The following is a 19579-nucleotide window of genomic DNA, read 5'->3' as shown; positions in this document are numbered from 1 at the left end:
TCTTCAGAAGATGCCTCTTGAGTACTGTTGGATGCAGCTTGCATTCCATGCAGACTCTGAGAAATCATATTGACTTGCTGAGTCAATATTTTGTTCTGAGCCAATATGGCATTCAGAGTATCAACTTCAAGAACTCCCTTCTTCATAGGCGTCCCATTACTCACAGGATTCCTTTCAGAAGTGTACATGAACTGGTTATTAGCAACCATGTCAATGAGTTCTTGAGCTTCTGCAGGCGTTTTCTTTAGGTGAATGGATCCACCTGCAGAGGTATCCAATGACATCTTTGATAGCTCAGATAAACCATCATAGAATATATCCAGGATGGTCCATTCTGAAAGCATGTCAGAAGGACACTTTTTGGTCAACTGTTTGTATCTTTCCCAAGCTTCATAGAGGGATTCACCTTCTTTCTGTCTGAAGGTTTGAACATCAGCTCTAAGCTTGCTCAGCTTTTGAGGAGGAAAGTACTTGGCTAAGAAAGCCGTGACCAGCTTATCCCAAGAGTTCAGGCTGTCTTTGGGTTGAGAATCCAACCATAATCTAGCTCTGTCTCTTACAGCAAAAGGGAAAAGCTTGAGCCTGTAGACTTCAGGATCTACTCCATTAGTCTTAACAGTATCACATATCTGCAAGAATTCAGTTAAGAACTGAAAAGGATCTTCGGATGGAAGTCCATAAAACTTGCAGTTCTGCTGCATTAGAGAAACTAATTGAGGTTTCAGCTCAAAGTTGTTTGCTCCAATGGCAGGAATGGAGATGCTTCTTCCATGTAAATTGGAATTAGGTGCAGTAAAGTCACCAAGCATCTTCCTTACATTATTATTATTTTCGGCTGCCATCTCCTCTGCCTGTTCGAAAATTTCTGAAAGGTTATCTCTGGATTGTTGTATTTTAGCTTCTCTTAATTTTCTCTTCAGAGTCCTTTCAGGTTCTGGATCTGCTTCCACAAGAATGTTCTTATCCTTGCTCCTGCTCATATGACAAAGAAGAGGGCACAGAAAAATAATAATAATAATAGAGATTCTCTTTACCACAGTATAGAGGTTCCCTTATGTAAGTGGAAGAAGAGGGGGAGACAAAGAATGTGATGTAATGGAAGAAACACAACTGTGAGGATGGAAGAGAGATGAAATGAGATGTTAGGATATGAATGAATAAATAGAATGAGATGGGGGAGGAATAATTTTCGAAAATTATTTTTGAAAAGGAGTTAGTGATTTTTGAAAATCGTTTTTGAAAAATATTTAGTAAAATTTTTTTCGAAATTTTTTTTTTTTGAAAATAGAAATAAAAATAATTAGTTAATTAAAAAGAAATTTTTGAAAAAGGAGGAGGTATTTTCGAAAATTAGAAAGGGAGAATTAGTTAGGTGGTTTTGAAAAAATTAAGAAACAAACAAAAAGTTAGTTAGTTAGTTGAAACAAATTTTGAAAAGATAAGAAGTTAGGAGGTTAGAAAAGATATTTTGAAAAGATATTTTTGAAAAAGATAAGATAAGAAGATATTTTTGAAAAGATATGATAGAAATTAGTTTTTGAAAAAGATTTGATTTTTAAAATCACAATTAATGACATGATTCATAAGAAATCACAAGATATGATTCTAGAACTTAAAGTTTGAATCTTTCTTAACAAGCAAGTAACAAACTTCAAATTTTTGAATCAAAACATTAATTGATTAGTTATTTTCGAAAATTTTATATAAAAATAAGAAAAAGATTTTTGAAAAATATTTTTGAAATTTTCGAAAATAACTAAGAATTTTGAAAAAGATTTGATTTTTGAAAAAGATTTTGAAAAAGATAAGATTTTCAAATTGAAAATTTGATTTGACTCATGAGAAACAATTTGATTTAAAAAATTTTGAAAAAGTCAATCCAAATTTTCGAATTTGATGAGTGAAAAAGGGAAAGATATTTTTTTGATTTTTGAATTTTTATGATGCAAGAGAGAAAAACACTAAAAGATGCAATGCATGAAATTTTTGAATCAAAACAATGAATGCATGTATGAATGATATGAATGTCAAGATGAACACCAAGAACACTTTGAATGTCAAGATGAACATCAAGAACATATTTTTGAAAAATTTTTGATGCAAAGAAAACATGTAAGACACCAAACTTAGAAATCTTTCATGTTTAGACTCTAAGAAACAAAAAATGCACATGTAAAACAAGAAAAGACACAAAACATGAAAACATCAAGATCAAACAAGAAGACTTACCAAGAACAACTTGAAGATCATGAAGAACACTATGAATGCATGATATTTTCGAAAAATGCAAGATGCATATGCAATTGACACCAAACTTATGATATGACTCAAGACTCAAACAAGAACACAAATATATTTTTGATTTTTATGATTTTCTAATAATTTTTTTTTTGGATTTTTTTTTTCGAAAATTTATTGAAAAGGGAAAATAAGGATTCCAAAATTTTTAATATGAATTCCAGGAATCTTGCATTCTTAGTCTAAAGCTTCAGTCCAGGAATTAGACATGGCTCACTAGCCAGCCAAGCTTTCAATGAAAGCTCCGGTCCAAAACACTAGACATGGCCAATGGCCAGCCAAGCTTCAGCATGTAATTCAGACATGACATGCCTGACATACCCTACAGTCGTATAAGAGCTGATGGTTGGAAGCCTCAGTCCAAAAGAATTTAGACATGGCTTTACAGCCAGCCAGGCTTCACATGCTTCATGAACACTAGAATTCATTCTTAAAAATCTTGAATAAAAATTTTTTTTTTTTTAAAAAAAAACATTTTTATTTTTTTTGAAAACAGATGAGAAAATTTTAGAAATATTTTTGAAAAATTTTTGTAAATAAAATAAAAAGAAAATTACCTAATCTGAGCAACAAGATGAACCGTCAGTTGTCCAAACTCGAACAATCCCCGGCAACGGCGCCAAAAACTTGGTGCACGAAATTGTGATCTCCAGGCTCGAACAAATCCTGGTAATGGCTTCAAAGCTTGGTGCTCTGATCTTAATTCATAATTGTCACAACTTCGATACAACTAACCAGCAAGTGCACTGGGTCGTCCAAGTAATACCTTACGTGAGTAAGGGTCGAATCCCACGGAGATTGTTGGTATGAAGCAAGCTATGGTCACCTTGTAAATCTCAGTCAGGCAGATATAAAGTAATCATGGAGTTTTCGAATAATAAATAATATAATAGGGATAGAGATACTTATGTAATTCATTGGTGAGAATTTCAGATAAGCGAATGGAGATGCTTTTCGTTCCTCTGAACTTCTGCTTTCCTGCTATCTTCATCCAATCAGTCTTACTCCTTTCCATGGCTGGCTTTATGTGATACATCACCACTGTCAACGGCTACTTTCGGTCATCTCACGGGAAAATGATCCAATGCCCTGTCACGGCACGGCTAATCGTCTGGAGGCATCACCCTTGCCAATGGCTTCATCTTATCCTCTCAGTGAATAATATGCTCACGCACTCTGTCACGGCACGGCTATTCATCTGTCGGTTCTCGATCATGCTGGAATAGGATTTACTATCCTTTTGCGTCTGTCACTAACGCCCTGCAATCGTGAGTTAGGAGCTCGTCACAGTCATTCAATCATTGAATCCTACTCGGAATACCACAGACAAGGTTTAGGCCTTCCGGATTCTCTTGAATGCCGCCATCATTCTAGCTTACGCCACGAAGATTCTGGTTAGGAGGTCTAAGAGATACTCATTCTAGCTTATTTCATGTAGAACAGAAGTGTTTGTCAGACACGCGTTCATAAGGGAGAAGGATGATGAGCGTCACACATAATCATCACCTTCATCATGTTCTTGGGTGCGAATGGATATCTTAGAAGAGAAATAAGAAGAATTGAATAGAAAACAGTAGTACTTTGCATTAATCTTTGAGGAACAGCAGAGCTCCACACCTTAATCTATGGAGTGTAGAAACTCTACCGTATGAAAATACATAAGTGAAGGTCCAGGCATGGCCGTGTGGCCAGCCCCTATGGTCTAAGAACAATGCGTTCAAAGATGGTCCTAAGATCCTAAGATGATCAAAAGATACCTAATACAATAGTAAAAGGTCCTATTTATAATAAACTAGTCACTAGGGTTTACATGAGTAAGTAATTGATGCATAAATCCACTTCCGGGGCCCACTTGGTGTGTGTTTGGGCTGAGCTTAAGTGTAGCACGTGCAGAGGCCATTTGTGGAGTTGAACGCCAGTTTCTATGCCAGTTTGGGCGTTCAACTCTGGTTTTGGATCCTTTTCTGGCGCTGGACTCCAGATTTGGGCAGAAGGCTGGCGTTGAACGCCAGTTTACGTCGTCAATTCTTGGCCAAAGTATGGACTATTATATATTGCTGGAAAGCCCTGGATATCTACTTTCCAACGCAGTTGGAAGCGCGCCATTTTGAGTTCTGTAGCTCCAAAAAATCCACTTTGAGTGCAGGGAGGTCAGAATCCAACAGCATCAGCAGTCCTTTTTCAACCTCTGAATCTGATTTTTGCTCAAGTCCCTCAATTTCAGCCAGAAAATACCTGAAATCACAGAAAAACACACAAACTCATAGTAAAGTCCAAAAATGTGAATTTAACATAAAAACTAATGAAAACATCCCTAAAAGTAACTAGATCCTACTAAAAACATACTAAAAACAATGTCAAAAAGCGTATAAATTATCCCCTCATCATTCGTCTTCCTTATTTACTAAGATTATGAAAGGAGCACCACCATCTCTAATTTTTGTGCTTTTTTCCTTTGCTAGACTCTCTTTTTTTCTTTGGCTCCTGCCTCTTCTTCTTTTTTGTTTCTTGTTGTTCTTCAGCAGGGCATCTCTGATCCCAAGAATGGTCTATCTGATCCCAGAGTCCAACCTCCATCAACCTTTGCTCTATTCTTTCTATATTTCTCTTAGCTCTTGCTCTTTGATTGTCTACTAATTTATGACACTGGACAAATGGTTTGATCTATCGGTTCACCACTGGCATGCCACAGGCTATGTAATTTAGCTTTGCTTGAGTCTCTATATCATTGTCCATCCTGTCTAGATACCTATGCTCTCCAGCTGTGTGGTATATGTTCTTCCATTGATAAAGATTTTGGATGTACTCTTGCTCAGCTTGTTGTTGAAATAATTTGTTGAATGATTCTTGAGATTGACCAGATTGTTCCCTTTGCTATTCCAAAAATCTTGCTTGGAATTCTCTCTGCTGATCCATCATCTTCAGCTGGAAATTTTCTTGTTGCTTCATCATCTTCAGCTGCCAATTCTTTTGCTACTCCTGAGTCCTCATGTATTATTCTTGTTGCTGCTCTTGAGCCCTTATGTATTGCTGAGACAGTTCTTCAATAAAAATCTAAATTTGGCTTAAATCCATTGTGCTAGAAGCTTGTCCCTCTTTTATTTGTGGTCTCCTCCTTCTTCCTTGAGATCTTTTCTCCCTCTGAGTGAGCGTAGCACCTTCCATCCTCTGCTTGGTGATTGCCCTGCCTTCCTTTACCCAGTCTGTATCTGCATCCTCAAAGAGCACCCCTGCTCTATTGCACAGCCGCAATATGGTACTTGGGTGACCAAGTCTGCTTGAATTGCTGCTGTCCTCAGCCATCTCTTTGATTTAAGAGATTTTGTCGTGTTGGTATAGAATTTCACAAAAAATGAATGAATTCTCGTTGCAAGTATAGTTCTACACCAACAAACAATTCTCCCAATAAAGAATGTTGGTTGTCACATGTACAAACCCCAATGAAAAATAACCGAAGTATTTAAACTCCGGGTCGTCTCACAAGGAATTGTAATGAAGTGTTCAATTATTGGCTATGAAAATGCAAGGGGGGTTTGATTTGATATTTGCCAAGGAAATATAAATAACAAGAAAGTAAAATAACAAGAACTAATAAAATAAGGGAAAAGTACTCTTGGCTAGACATAGGTAATTGAGATCACCATCCTTGTCTACAAACCATATATTGATAATTATGAGAGGCCAAGCAAAAACTAGCAAAGAAGCATATTAACATATATACAATAGCCAATAACACAACACCATTGCAACTCCCCGGCAACGGCGCCATTAATTTGATAATGAGATTTATACCAGTTCGGAATTCCACAAAATAATTCTGTTGTTAGTATAGTCCAAACCAATAGTCAATCCTCAAATCAAATTAAATTTGGTTTTGTCACAATCAACAAACCCCAAATAAGAATTAACCGAAGTATTTAGACTCCAGGTCGTCTCACAAGGAATTGCAATGAAATGAATGATTATTGGCTATGAAAATGCAAGAGGGGTTTTGATTTTTGTATTTTTGCAAGAAAATAAATGGCAAGAAAAGTAAATGAACAATGAACTAACAAAAGAAATGGAAAAGAACTCTTGGCTAGACATAGGTAATTAAGATCACCATCCTTATCTACAAACTATACATTGATAATTATGAGAGGCCAACATATTAAGTCTACTTTCAAAAGCTTTAAGTACGTAATATCTACTCCTAAGCTTGAAGTACGTCAAATAGGCTTGATCACATCAACCCATAAGTCCCAACCTATCTACTAATTAGATTAGTAGTGGGTTGGTGTCAATGAGTATCAAATTGATCACCAAGGGTTCTCAAATCACCAAATCATTAAGACCCAATGACTCATGGTCACTCAATTCCCTTAGCCTAGGCCAAGAGTAAAGAAAGCTACTCAAAAACTAGAGGAAACATTTTATCAAACACTTAGAATGCAAGAAAATTAAACATCATCAAATGCAAGAATTAGCAAAATCCATAACCAACATAAGCAAGAAATCAATAATAACAATTAAGATCAACATGAAAGAAACATAGAAACATGAAATTGCATTAAAAGGAAATTAGATCCAACAATGGTTCATCAACATAAAAGTAACAAAATAAGGAAAATGAACAAGTCAAACTACAAGAGCAAAGATGTAATACAAGAAATTAAGAAGGAAAACTAAATCAAGACAAGAATTGAAAATTGGATTTGAGAAAATTAAACCTAAACTACCCTAAATTCTAGAGAGAAGAGAGAGCTTCTCTCTCTAGAATTCTACCCTAAAACATGACAAAAACTAAACTATGACTACTTGGTTCATTCCCCCTTCAATCCTTGGGTTCAATAGCATCAGAAATGAGTTGGATTGGGCCTAAAATGAGCTAGAAATCGCTGGCCACAATTTCACTTTTAGTGAATCACGTGCTCCATCGGCGCGCACGCGTACATGGCACGTGTGCGCCCTATACGCGAAGCGACATATGGAAAATTTTATATCATTTCGAAGCCCTAGATGTTAGCTTTCCAATGCAATAGAAACCACCTCATTTGGACCTCTGTAGCTCAAGTTATGGTCATTTGAGTGCGAAGAGGATAGGCTTGACAGCTTTACAGTTCCTTCATTTCTTCATGAGTTCTCCCACTTTGCATGCTTTTCTCCTCACTTCTTCCATCCAATACTTGCCTTATGAACCTGAAACCAGTCAACAAATATATCAATGCATCGAATGGAATTAAAGTGAGTTAAAATCACTAATTTTAGGGCCTAAAAAATATGTTTTCACATTTAAGCACAAATCAAGGGAGAATTGCAAACCATGCTATTTCATTGAATAAATGTGAGAAAAGGTAATAAAATCCGCCAAAATAAGCACAAGATAAACCACAAAATTGGAGTTTATCACTCTTGGATGCTGTCTGCTATAAGTTATGGGACATTTATTTCTCCTCCCTTGAGTATGCAGTGCACCATGATTGCTCTCTTCACTATAACTTTTGAAGGGTTTTCAGTGGGGAGTATTGATCTTCACACTATTTCGTACCAGCCCTTGCCATCAGGTGAAAGATCAATTCTCTTCAAGTAACTTGGATCCCCATTTAAATCTCTTTCCCAGTATTTTCCTTCCATACATATACCATTTACTAGCTCATCAGGGTCATTCTCGCCCTTCATTCTTTCTTCAAAGTTGGGCTCTCTGAAAGAGATTGTGCTTATTTGTAAAACACTCATGATTGTTGCTGGGCTGAAGTCTACTTCAACACCCCTAACAAAAATTTTGTAGGGGAGGCTAGTTTTGCTTTTCCTTACTGCATTTGCATAGAACTCCCTTATCATAGTTGTACTTATGTCTGTAAGTGGCTCACACAGGAGTTTCCATCTTCTCTTTTCAATTTCGCTCCTTATCATGGGGTGTTCACCGTTCTTCAATTTGAATCCAATCTCTGGAATAACTTCTTTCTCCTCCATTCACCAGTAATATTGTAACACATGAAATTAAGATTTAAATCTCTTGTCATCATAGGTGTGTGGTTCAGCTTCAGTTGGTTGCTTCCCTTTTCTCCTTCTGGAACTTGATGAAGCCATTGAATGGGGAAGGAGGGAGTTGAATTCTCAATGTCAAGCACAAGAAGAATTATGAGCACGGTTGGAGGTGAGGAGGTAGGATTGGGAAGAAATTTTGGACCTAACACGGTTTAAGAGGAAGGGGGCAGAACTCTTATGGGCACGGTTCCTCATGTTAAAATACAAGGACTTGGGAGTAAAAGGAAGGCAGAATCTCTTTGGTTATGAAAGATGATGAATCAAGTGAAAGTATGAGCCGTATTTGTGATTGGAGTTACTTGTAGCAAGGATTGTCAAATAATGAACGGTGGAGATGTTGTGAGAAAGTGAGAATGAAGGTTGTGCTTGTGGAGTTAAATGAGGACAAGGATCACCTCTTCATTGGGCACATGGGTTCGGTTTTCTAAGTGATGAGCCTTCCCCACCATTGTGCAGATTTGTGCTTCCCAAGGATCCATTTCCCAGCACATATGATATGCTTTTCACCCTTGTGTTAACCGTACTGCATGGTCTTGTCATTTCCATCAATCTCCTCTTCTTCATACTTATCCACCTTAACAACACAACAAAATTTGAGTTTAAAGAGGTGGTGATGAGCAAGTGAAAATTAATAACTAGATAAAGAAAATTGAAAATTTTGGCTACATGTTCCTTATATATGAATGACTAACCATGCCACATGTAAGTAAACATAGCTTTGGTGGACACCAAACTTGTTTTACATCAAATAGTTCATGTGAGATCCAATTTTAATTTCTATCACTGTTAGTTTATTCATCATAAAGAACATTTTATTTTCTATTTTAACAACATAAATTCAAAAGAAATTGATGCAAGGCATGGTTTGTCTTTTCATGAATTTTAGCCTTAGAGAAAATTTGACTTTCTTTAAACTCATGGCACATGTAGAACACCAAACTTAATATTTGGCTATATACTTCAAGAAAATGAACGAGTATATATCCTTAGATGGTTATATGATCATCATGCTTGAAAAGCCATTTTAGAGTGCTTTTAAGCACACCAAACTTAGGAATCAGTCATGTGCTTTAAAAATGTTGTATGCAACCATCAAATCTATTCATGAAAGCTCAAATTCATGCTAGAAGAACCATTAATTATTGACATTAAAATAAAAGCAAGAACACTAAATCATGGGCTGCCTCCCATGGAGCGCTCTTTTACTGTCACTAGCTTGACATTGGTTCTCTGTTATGGTGGCTGATGATCATAGTGCCTCAGCTTGTCCCCTCTAACTGTGAGCCTTTTTCCTGTGTCTTGATGAACAATCTCTATATGTTCCAATGAGAGTATTTTATTGAAGATGTAATAATCATCAGATTGTGGAAATGCCTCCAACTGTTGGTAGATTAGTTTCACTTTGTTTCCCCCTGAGAACTCTTCAGTTGGAATTTTCCTGTTTCTCCACCCTTTTGGAACCTTTTCCTGCTCTTCTTTCTTTTCTTTGGTGACCCTTCTTTCTTAGAAGCAGGCCTTATGTCAGGGGCTTTCTTCTTAATGATCAATCTTGTAACCTCTCTTTGCAATCTCTTCTCAGCCTTCTTATCCTCATGACCCTTTTATTTCTCTTTATTGTCAGTCTTTTGCACCTAGGTTGAGTTGAAGAGTGCTTCCTTGGGTTTTTCCTTCCAGTTTAAGTCTTCCTCCTCAATTCTCATGCAACCTTTCTTTTCAGCAGGATGCTGTATCTCCTTAAAGACATTTAGAATGATCTGCTCATTATGTGCTCTCAAGGTCATTTCTCATTTTTCCATATCAATGATGGCTCTTGCTGTGGCTAGGAAAGGTCTTCCTAATATGATAGAATTGCCTCCCTCTTCATCTAGATCCAGGATCACAAAATCTGCTGGAAATATGAACTTACCCACCTTGACTAAGAGATTCTCAACCACTCCATTGGGGATTACCATTGATCTATCTGCAAGTTGCAAGGACATCCGTGTAGGCTTTACTTCTTCTATAGACAACATTCTCATCATTGATAGAGGCATCAGATTGATACTTGATCCTAAATCACACAGTGCCTTATCAATGGACATGTTGCCAATGGTGCAAGGCAAAAAGAAGCTCCCAGGATCTTTGAGTTTTGGTGGGAAACCCTTTTGAGTTACTGCACTGCACTCTTGTGTCAAGATCACAGTCTCTTTTTCATTCCAGCTTCTCTTCTTTTTAATGAGTTCTTTGAGGAATTTAGCATACAATGGCATTTGCTCTAAAGCTTTAGCAAGGGTTAAGTTGATTTTCAGCTTCTTGAAAACTTCCAAAAACTTGGGAAACTGTTGGTCTTTGGTTTCCTTTTCCAACCTCTGAGGGTATGGCAGAGGATGTATGTAAGGTTTCACCTCCTTTCTCTATTCTTGTGGATGCTCTTTCATGACTTGCTTTCCTTTCCTTAGAGCTTGTGGCTCTTCCTCCTTCTTCTTGAGCCTCTCCTAGCCCTTTTCTTCAGTTGCCACTTTACTATCAACCTTATCATTTTACAGTGTCCTTCCACGTCTGAGTTGAATTTCTTTGCATTCTTCTTTGGGATTTGGAATTTTATCACTTGGAAAAGTGTTGGTTGGTCATTTAGGTGGCTGTTTGGACAATTGTCCAATTTGTCTTTCTAGATATCTCAGTGAGGATTCATGAAGCTGCTTTTCTAATTTGGGCTATTTTGGAAGGAAAGAAAATAGCCATTTTGCCTTTGATACGCTGATGAATCCATATTTGACGATATATTTTGGTTTGATTTGAGTGGATTTCATCATAAAAACCCACATTTATTCACCTAAACATCATGCTTTTGTGTGTTTCTATCTAGATTTTGCCTAAATATGAAAACATGCATTTTTGTGCATTAAATTAGTGATTTTAACCCCACTTTTATGCCATTCGATGCCATGATATATTTGTTGAGTGATTTTAGATCCTAGAGGCATGTTTGGCAAGGAAAAAGTAGAAGAAAGCATGTACAAAGGGAGAAAACATGAAAAAAATAAAGGAGAAGCACACAGCCATGTGTGTGTACGCACAACTCCCTGTGCGTATGCACAGGTACCAGCGCATGACTTCATTAAAAAGTCACGTGGCTCACGATTTTGAAGGTTTCCTGGCCCAATTTTGAAGGCCTTGAGGCTGATTTTCGATGCTATATGAAGGGGGCAATATTAATATGAAGGCATTAGCTTAAATTAGCTTAGGAAGCTCAATCTTAGATTAGAAACACATGGTAGGAGTAGGAGTAGTGTAGTATACAAAATTCTCTCTTAGGGTTTCAATTAGGTTTTGATGTAGCATTTTATAGTTCAATTTTGGTCTTGGATTTTGCTTTCTCATTGTAAATATTTCCTTCATTTTCCATTTTATCACATTACTTGTTCTACACTTGCTCCTATTTCAATTTCTCTTGTCAATATATACATAGTTTTACAATTTTGAGTTTTGGTTAATGAATTTGATGTTTGATGGTTTTTATATGTTTATTGAGTTGCTTTTGTTGATTTTGATCATTTGTGGTTCATAGCTTTTATCATTTTCCCAATTTCGCCATGTTTTATGATTATGCCCTCTATGTGTTTGATGAAATACCAATTTTAGTTATGCGGTATATTTCCACCCCTTGGCTTGGGAAAGTGAGTATATGGATTACTAGAGTCATAATGTCCAATATTTAGTGATAATTCTTGGGTTGTTAGTTGTTATTGTTTCCACTTACACTAGCTTCTTACTAAGGTAATTAGTAAGTTAGCTAGGATTTGTGAATTAATAATAATTATGCTCTCTTGACTTACTCTTCGATGTTAAGGGTTGACTTAGTAAAGGTTCCATTTATGCTTTGAACAACTTTTCCATCAATTTTGAGTCTTACTTTTCCATATTACATACACAGTTCTTTTATTCCTTCATTACTTTATTAATTGCAATTTTATTTCGTTCTTTTATTTCTTTATTTGTTTACTTCATTATTGAAAAACAACCATTGTTCTTGCAACCAAAATTGTGTGCACTCATCGGCATTAGTTCCTAGGGAGAACGACCCAATATTTGATTACTTAATTAGAAAAATTAAACTTTAATTGGGAGGATTATTTTTTGGTTTGGACTATGCTATCAATGAACAAATTGTTTTGCTAAATTTCTGAACCATCATAATTCTCTCCATCAAGTTTTTGGCGCCTGGTGCACGGAATTGTGATTACACTTCTCACAACTCTGGTACAACAAACCAGCAAGTGCATTGGGTCATCCAAGTAATACCTTATGTGAGTAAGGGTCGATCCCACGGAGATTGCCGACTTGAAGCAAGATATGGTTATCCTGTAAATCTTAGTCAGGAGATTCAAATGATATGAATGACTTTGTTTATGAAAAGTAAATAACATAAAATGAATGATACTTGTGATTCAGTAATGAGGAATAGGTTGAGGTTCCAGAGACGCCCTGTCGTCTGAATCTCTGCTTTCCTACTGTCTTATTCTCCAAACACGCATGGCTTCCTTCCATGGCAAGCTGTATGTTGGTGGATCACCGTTGTCAATGGCTACCATCTGTCCTATTAGTGAAAATGGTCCAGGTACGGTTTCTTTACGGCTAACCAACTATCAGATCTCTCGTCTCGGATGAAAAATACCAGGCACAGCTACCGCACAACTAATCATCTGTCGGTTCTCACTTGTGTCAGAATAGGATCTCTCTATCCTTTTGCACAGTGTCACTGCGCCCAACATTCATGAGTTTGAAGCTTGTCACAGTCATCTAGTCCCAAATCCTACTCAAAATACCACAGACAAGGTTTAGACTTTCTGGATTTCAAGAATACTGCCAATTAGTTCTAGCCTCTACAACGAAGGTTCTGATCTCATGGGTTTGAATGCTCTGTTGTCAGGAGATGCAAGTCAAACTCGTGGATTAGAAACCCAAGAGATACGCACTCAAGCTGTCGTCCAATGACTATGTTGAGCTCAGATAGAAGGGGAGTGGTTGTCAAGCACGCGTTCATAAATTTGAGAATGATGATGAGTGTCACGGATCATCATATTTTTTATATTGAAGTACGAGTGACTATCTTAGAACAGAATCAAGCATGATCGAATAGAAAACAATAGTAATTGCATTAATCCCTTAAGTCACAGCAGAGCTCCTCACCCCCACCTATGGGGTTTAGAGACTCATGCCGTAGAAGATACAATATGAGATGTAAAATGTCCTCCCTCTAAAATGAATCTCTAAAAGTAGTTTTTATACTAAACTAGTAACCTAGGTTTACAGAAAATGAGTAACTAAGTGCAGATAGTGCAAAAATCCACTTTCCGGGGCCCACTTGGTGAGTGTTTGGGCTGAGCTTTGAAACTTTCACGTGCATAGGCCATTCTTGGAGTTAAACGCCAGCTTAGGTGCCAGTTTGGGTGTTCAACTCCAGTTTTGGTGCCAGTTCCAACGTTTTACGCCAGAAAATGGTCTCTGGCTGGCGTTTAACGCCAGTTTGGGCCATCAAATCTCGGGCAAAGTATGGACTATTATACATTGCTGGAAAGCCCAAGATGTTAGCTTTCTAGCACCAATTTCCAGCCCACAAATAATTTTTGCATACTAACCAGTTGCCTAAGGGCTTGAGAAGCAAGCAACTTTTGAGTATTATGCAGGAAAACATTCAAGAGAAGGGAATCTGCATTATTGTCCAAAGGAAGTACAATAAAGAGAAATAATGATGACAGAAGGAAAAGCTAAGAGACATTCCCCACAGGTTGTATTGACACTTAATCCTTGTTGCTTTGAAGTATTTTAATTTGGAAAGTCTTATATGTCTTGTTGAAGTGTTCAATTAAGTGCAAGTGGAAATATTTGCTAAGAATGCTAGCCTGCATATTGTGTTTGTCATCTATCATTAGCTTGAATTTTGTTTTGTTCCTTTCTGCAATAAATAAAAGAGAAATGTTTGATTCAGAAAAGTGAATGTTCAATTTTGTAGAAGTTAGAATGAAATTCAGTGGTGGTAGTTGTTTGATTTAATGGTTAGCTCAAATAACAAAAGCTGCATAATAATATGTTCTCTGAAGTATGAATTAGCTTGCTGCTATAAGGTCTGTATTTAATGAAATTCCCTTGAGAATGAAGCAAAACAAAAAGAAAAAGAAAAAGAAAAGCCAAGAATTGGCAAAGAAACAAACAATAAGGCTAGACACCAATAGCTTGGATCCTAGGATATATGCCTATGCCTATGGTGTTTTTGTACTGGGATATACTTAGACAAGTAGGTTCTGAAGAGTATTTTGAAACTTGGCCACTTAGATCAACTGATCTGGGATTGCCAACTAAAAGTCCACCATCAAGAGCTACCTAGTTACAAAACATTTAGTAATCCAAAGAGATGCTGGGCATCAATGTTCCTAGGAAGAAATTGTGATCCATGTGTCTTTGGTGAAGAAATGTTGAGCAAAATTAGCCAAAAAGGCTGCTGCAACATTTGCCACCAAGCTTTCATTAATAAATAAGCTATCTAAAGCAAAAGAAAGAAAGAAAAATCTAGCAAGGGATCAACCAAAAGTGAGGCATTATAGTAGCAACTCTAGTGAACCTTTAAGGAAACATTTTTCATCTGTCAGCAAGTAATAAATGAGCTACCATTGTCTGCATAAAACCCCATGAACCAAGTTCAATTATCTGCTAAATAAGGACATGCATACTTCTCTATTTCATTTCATTTTCTCTTATGTTTAGTGCTTGCTTGGGGACAAGCAAGGTTTAAGTTTGGTGTTGTGATGACAAGTCATCTTATGCTAGCTTTCCAAGCATTTTTTTCACTTGTTTCATTAGGTTTTATGCACTTTCTTGCATTATAAGTTAGTAATTTGAAGTGGTTTTGCATGGTTTTGTTAAATCAATCAACCATCCTTTATTTGACACTAAATCATGAGGTTTAAGCTAAAATTGGTTGGTTTTTGAATGATTTGTAGACCTTATGAATTTGGTGATGCTTTGATTGGTTGTTTTGATTACTTGTAGGTAAAGAAATGGTTGAAAAAGGAATTTTCGGCACGCTTTTGAAGTTAAAGCATGCTTTGAACCTTACGCCATGCTTTGGAAAGCGTGACCCAAGGTACAAAAGCGTGGCGCACGGAGGAGGCATGGGCGCTCAGTTCAATCACTTAACTGAGCACCAGTAGAAGCATGACAAAGGCACAGCGCTAAGTTGGAACATGTAACTGAGCACCCAAGAGAAACAAAGAAAGCATGGGCACTCAGTTAACTTTTTCTACCTTTTTCGTGCCTCCCCATGAAAGAAATCAAAGCACAAGCAAGCAAAATGGGGGAGCCAAGGATCGAACCCTACACATGAGGCATAAGGGAAGCGCTACTCTTCACAAGGAAATTGGCAAAAGTGCAACCACCAGGATTCGAACCAAGGAGCTCCTCACTTGCAAGGAAGGAGCGCTACTAGTCTTCAAGGAAAATAGCTTCAAGATGGCCTCAGCAAGACTCATAGCTGGAAACACTTACAAGCAAAAGGGGTGCTCAGTTAAAACTTCTTCACTGAGTGCTACCTTGTGAAAAGAAAATTTGCCGAATTACACTCCTCAAGGCTCGAATGAGGGAGCTCTTCCAAGCACACAAAGAGCGCTGAGTTAACTCCTTCTAACTGAGCGTTATGAAGGCCATGCACAAGGGAGCTTGTGACGCATCAAATGGGCCAAGGAAACAAGCTTTGAGCGCTCAGTTGCCTAATCTAACCGAGCGGTCCCCTGGAGCCAAGCACCATGATCAATTTTACAAACATTGGGCACTCAGTTAACTTAGTTAACTGAACGCTTCTCTGGGAGTTGCACCATGGATCCAATTTTAACTCAATTGCCACTTTGGATCCAATTCTTCACAAATTGAAAAACCCACTCCAAATTCTAAAGATCAAAAATAGAAAGTGTATAAATAGGACTTAGTTTGATTTAGAGAGGACTTTTACCTGTTGTTTTACCTTTTTTCTTACTTTTGAACTTTCATTTGGATTTTGAGCTTTGAATTGGGGAATTGGGATTGAGAGCTGAGTTCTCTCCTCCTTGTTCTCACTTTTGCATTTTCTGCTTTCTGTTTCTGAATTGTGGATAGAGATTGAAGGAATTATGTTTCAATCATTGATCTACAATTCATCTTTGTTCTCTTCTGCATAATTCTAAGGAATTGTGAATTGGATTTATCTTTCGAATTTCAGTTTCATTTCCTCTACTACTTTTGCTTTCTATTTTGGAATTTGAATTGAGATTGAAGAGCTTCATTGATTCTAAGCTTGAGAATCATCTTTCACCTCTCTTCTCAATTGTTCCAAGAAGTGGATCTGAGTTTCCTTTACTGTTTCCATTTTCTTTTCTTCTACAAATTGCTCTTTGTTGAATCAAGGAAGGAATTGAGATCTTGACTTATTTTTTAGTCTCATTGAGCCTCTGAGCTCTTGAATTTCTTTCCTAGATCTTGAAATTGAGTTGTATTTACTTTCTGTTTTGTTCTTCATTGTAATTTTCCAATTATGCTTAGATCTGCTGCATTTAATTCGTCTTCTTTACTTTCTGTTATTAAATTCTGAATCCCAGCACCCCAAACCCCTTTATTATTCAAGCTATTTACATTTCTTGTAATTTAAGTTTCAGTCATTTACATTTCTTGCAATTTAAGATTCAGTCATTTACTTTTCTTGCAATTTAAGTTTCAGCTATTTTACTTCTTCTGCTCTTTAATTTACTGTCAATTCCCCCTCTCCCTTTTAGTTTCATGCAATTTAGCTTCTGTTGGTTACAATTCACTCAAATCATCAACTATTTGCTTAACTAAATCAACCACCTAACTAAAATTGCTCAATCCTTCAATCCCTGTGGGATCGACCTCACTCATGTGAGTAATTACTACTTGATGCGACCTGGTACACTTGCCGGTGAGTTTAGGTGTTGGAATTTCGGTTCCAACCCATCACCTTTATTTATTGATCCTTGATATTCAATTTATTTTCTTTTGCTGAGAGGCTTACACTTTTATTTGTAGCTAAGTGTTATGTGTTGCAGCAGTTTTTTATCTTTGTTTTTCAATCAAAGCATACACAACACAGACACTTGGCTCACAATTCATCCTAAGAACATTGGTACCCAGCACCTCTTTGGGTTACTAAATGCTTTGTAACTGATGCACGGAAACTTGTCTCTCAACAGATTTCCCTCGGCAAGTATACCGAATTGTCGTCAAGTAAAAACTTACAATAGAGTGAGGTCGAATCCCACAGGGATTGATTGGTAAAGCAACTTTAATTGGAGGAATGTTCTAGTTGAGCTAAGCAAAATTTGTTTTGAGAATTACAGGAAATTAAATGGCGGGAAAGTAAATGGCAGAAAATGTAAATGCTGGAAATAAAGAGCTGAATATAAATGACGGAAAGTAAATTATAGAATCCAAATGGGGAATGGGGAATTTAGCATGAAAGTAAATGGCAGAAAGTAAAGAAAATGGGTAAGATCAGAAATGGGGGATTCATTGGGCTTAGGAGATGTTGTATTCTCCAGATCAAGTTCATTTTCATCTCTTCCTCAATCAATGCATTCATTGATCTCCTTGGCAATCTTAAGTGATTGAATTCCAATTCCTTGGTAATTCAATCTCTCAAATATTGATCAATAGCCAATTCCTTGGTCTAATTGCTCATGAGAAGAGATGAAGTATAGTCACTGATTGTACCACATGTATTTCCAAATCAAAGTATTGGGAGAATTATATGTCACCATATCCGCCCAATCCCCAATTTGGTCCAACATGAGAAAGCATTTCTAGCATGATCCCTTCATTCCTCTTCCAAGGTTCCGAAGAGATCCAAGTATGAATAGCTTCTTTTCCAAGACAACTACCCAATTGGATGAAGATTGAAAGCTTTCTAGTAAAATCAAGAGAAAAGAAAGAAGAAGAATAATGAAAACTATTATTGATCCATCAAATTACAACAGAGCTCCCTAACCCAATGAAAGGGGTTTAGTTGTTCATGGCTCTGGTAATGGAAAACAAAGATGGAGAATGCATTCTGAAAGTAAAACTAGAAGTTGCAGAGAAAGTAAAAATACAGAGAGTAGTCCTCTCAATCCAAAAGCTTCTTTCTAGTTCAAAACTACTCCTATTTATACTACTCTTCTAATCTTCTAGTTGGCTCTTCAAGTCTTGGATATGGGCCTTTGGATCTTGAGTTGAAGCATTTATCATCTTTAGTGGGCTCAGCTTCACTTGCAAAGAAAGTGTGTAGTAGGCATGGACTTTAGCTTAGGGCGTTAGTGGTGTTAACGTTAAGTGAAAATGTGGGGTCGAGAACGTTAGTGACAATCACCTTTTTCACTAACGTTCCTAACCCAAAATGGGCCACGTTAACTTCAACGTTAGTGGCACTAACGTGACCACTAACGTTGCCTCTTGGCCCTTCGCAAACGTTACTGGGGTTTACCTTTCCCAATAATGTTGAGAGTACCCCTTTCTCCTTACGTTTGAGTTCACGTTAGTATAGTTAACGTGACCTTTAACGTAGGCTTGCCAAATCTTCGAGACCGTTAGTGACACCTATCTTTTTCACTAACGCTCCAAAACGCCCCTTTCCCACGTTAGTACCTCATGTTAATTACATTAATGTGACCACTAACGTGCTGTTGATTGCCATCTCCAACGTTAGTGACAAAGGTGAGTGTCACTAACGTTGGCTCATCAACCCTTTCCTCCACGTTAGCTTCCATGTTAATGTAATTAACATGGTAACTAACGTGGCTCATAGTGGCTTAGTCCAACGTTTGTGACAAAGGTGAGTGTCACTAACGTTGGCGATTCCTTGCTCGTTCCACGTTAGAGTTCACGTTAACTAAGTTAACGTGGCTCTTAACATAGCCAATATGGGCTTAGTCCAACGTTAGTGACAAAGGTGAGTGTCACTAACATTGGCATTATCTTTCTCTTCCACGTTAGAGTTCACGTTAACTGAGTTAACGTGACTCTTAACGTGGCCAATTGCCCTTTTGGAGCGTTAGTGGCACTCACTTTTACCACTAAAGCTTGGAGCTTCCTTTTCCTCCACGTTAACTACCACGTTAATGTAGTTAACGTGGTAATTAATGTGGGCTATGATGGCTTCGAAGATGTTATTGGCGATCCCTTTTCTCATTAACGTTGGAAGCTGGCTGACGTCGAGATTTTTGCCAGTAAAGAAGTTCATAAAAACAGTCGCGTTGTA

At 37.2% G+C, this 19579-nt stretch overlaps 1 non-coding gene across 1 annotated transcript; it reads left to right on the top strand.

Moving 5' to 3' along the window:
- Positions 1-338: 338 nt before the first annotated feature.
- LOC112760926 (small nucleolar RNA R71) lies at positions 339-446 on the top strand. Its single transcript, XR_003181340.1, has one exon. It is a non-coding gene; the product is annotated as a small nucleolar RNA R71 (small nucleolar RNA).
- The last annotated feature ends 19133 nt before the right edge of the window (positions 447-19579 follow it).

The sequence above is a fragment of the Arachis hypogaea genome, chromosome 16 (genome assembly GCF_003086295.3).
Source record: "Arachis hypogaea cultivar Tifrunner chromosome 16, arahy.Tifrunner.gnm2.J5K5, whole genome shotgun sequence".
In the NCBI taxonomy this organism is placed as follows: domain Eukaryota; kingdom Viridiplantae; phylum Streptophyta; class Magnoliopsida; order Fabales; family Fabaceae; genus Arachis; species Arachis hypogaea.
This window is presented reverse-complemented; position numbering and strand designations above follow the sequence as displayed.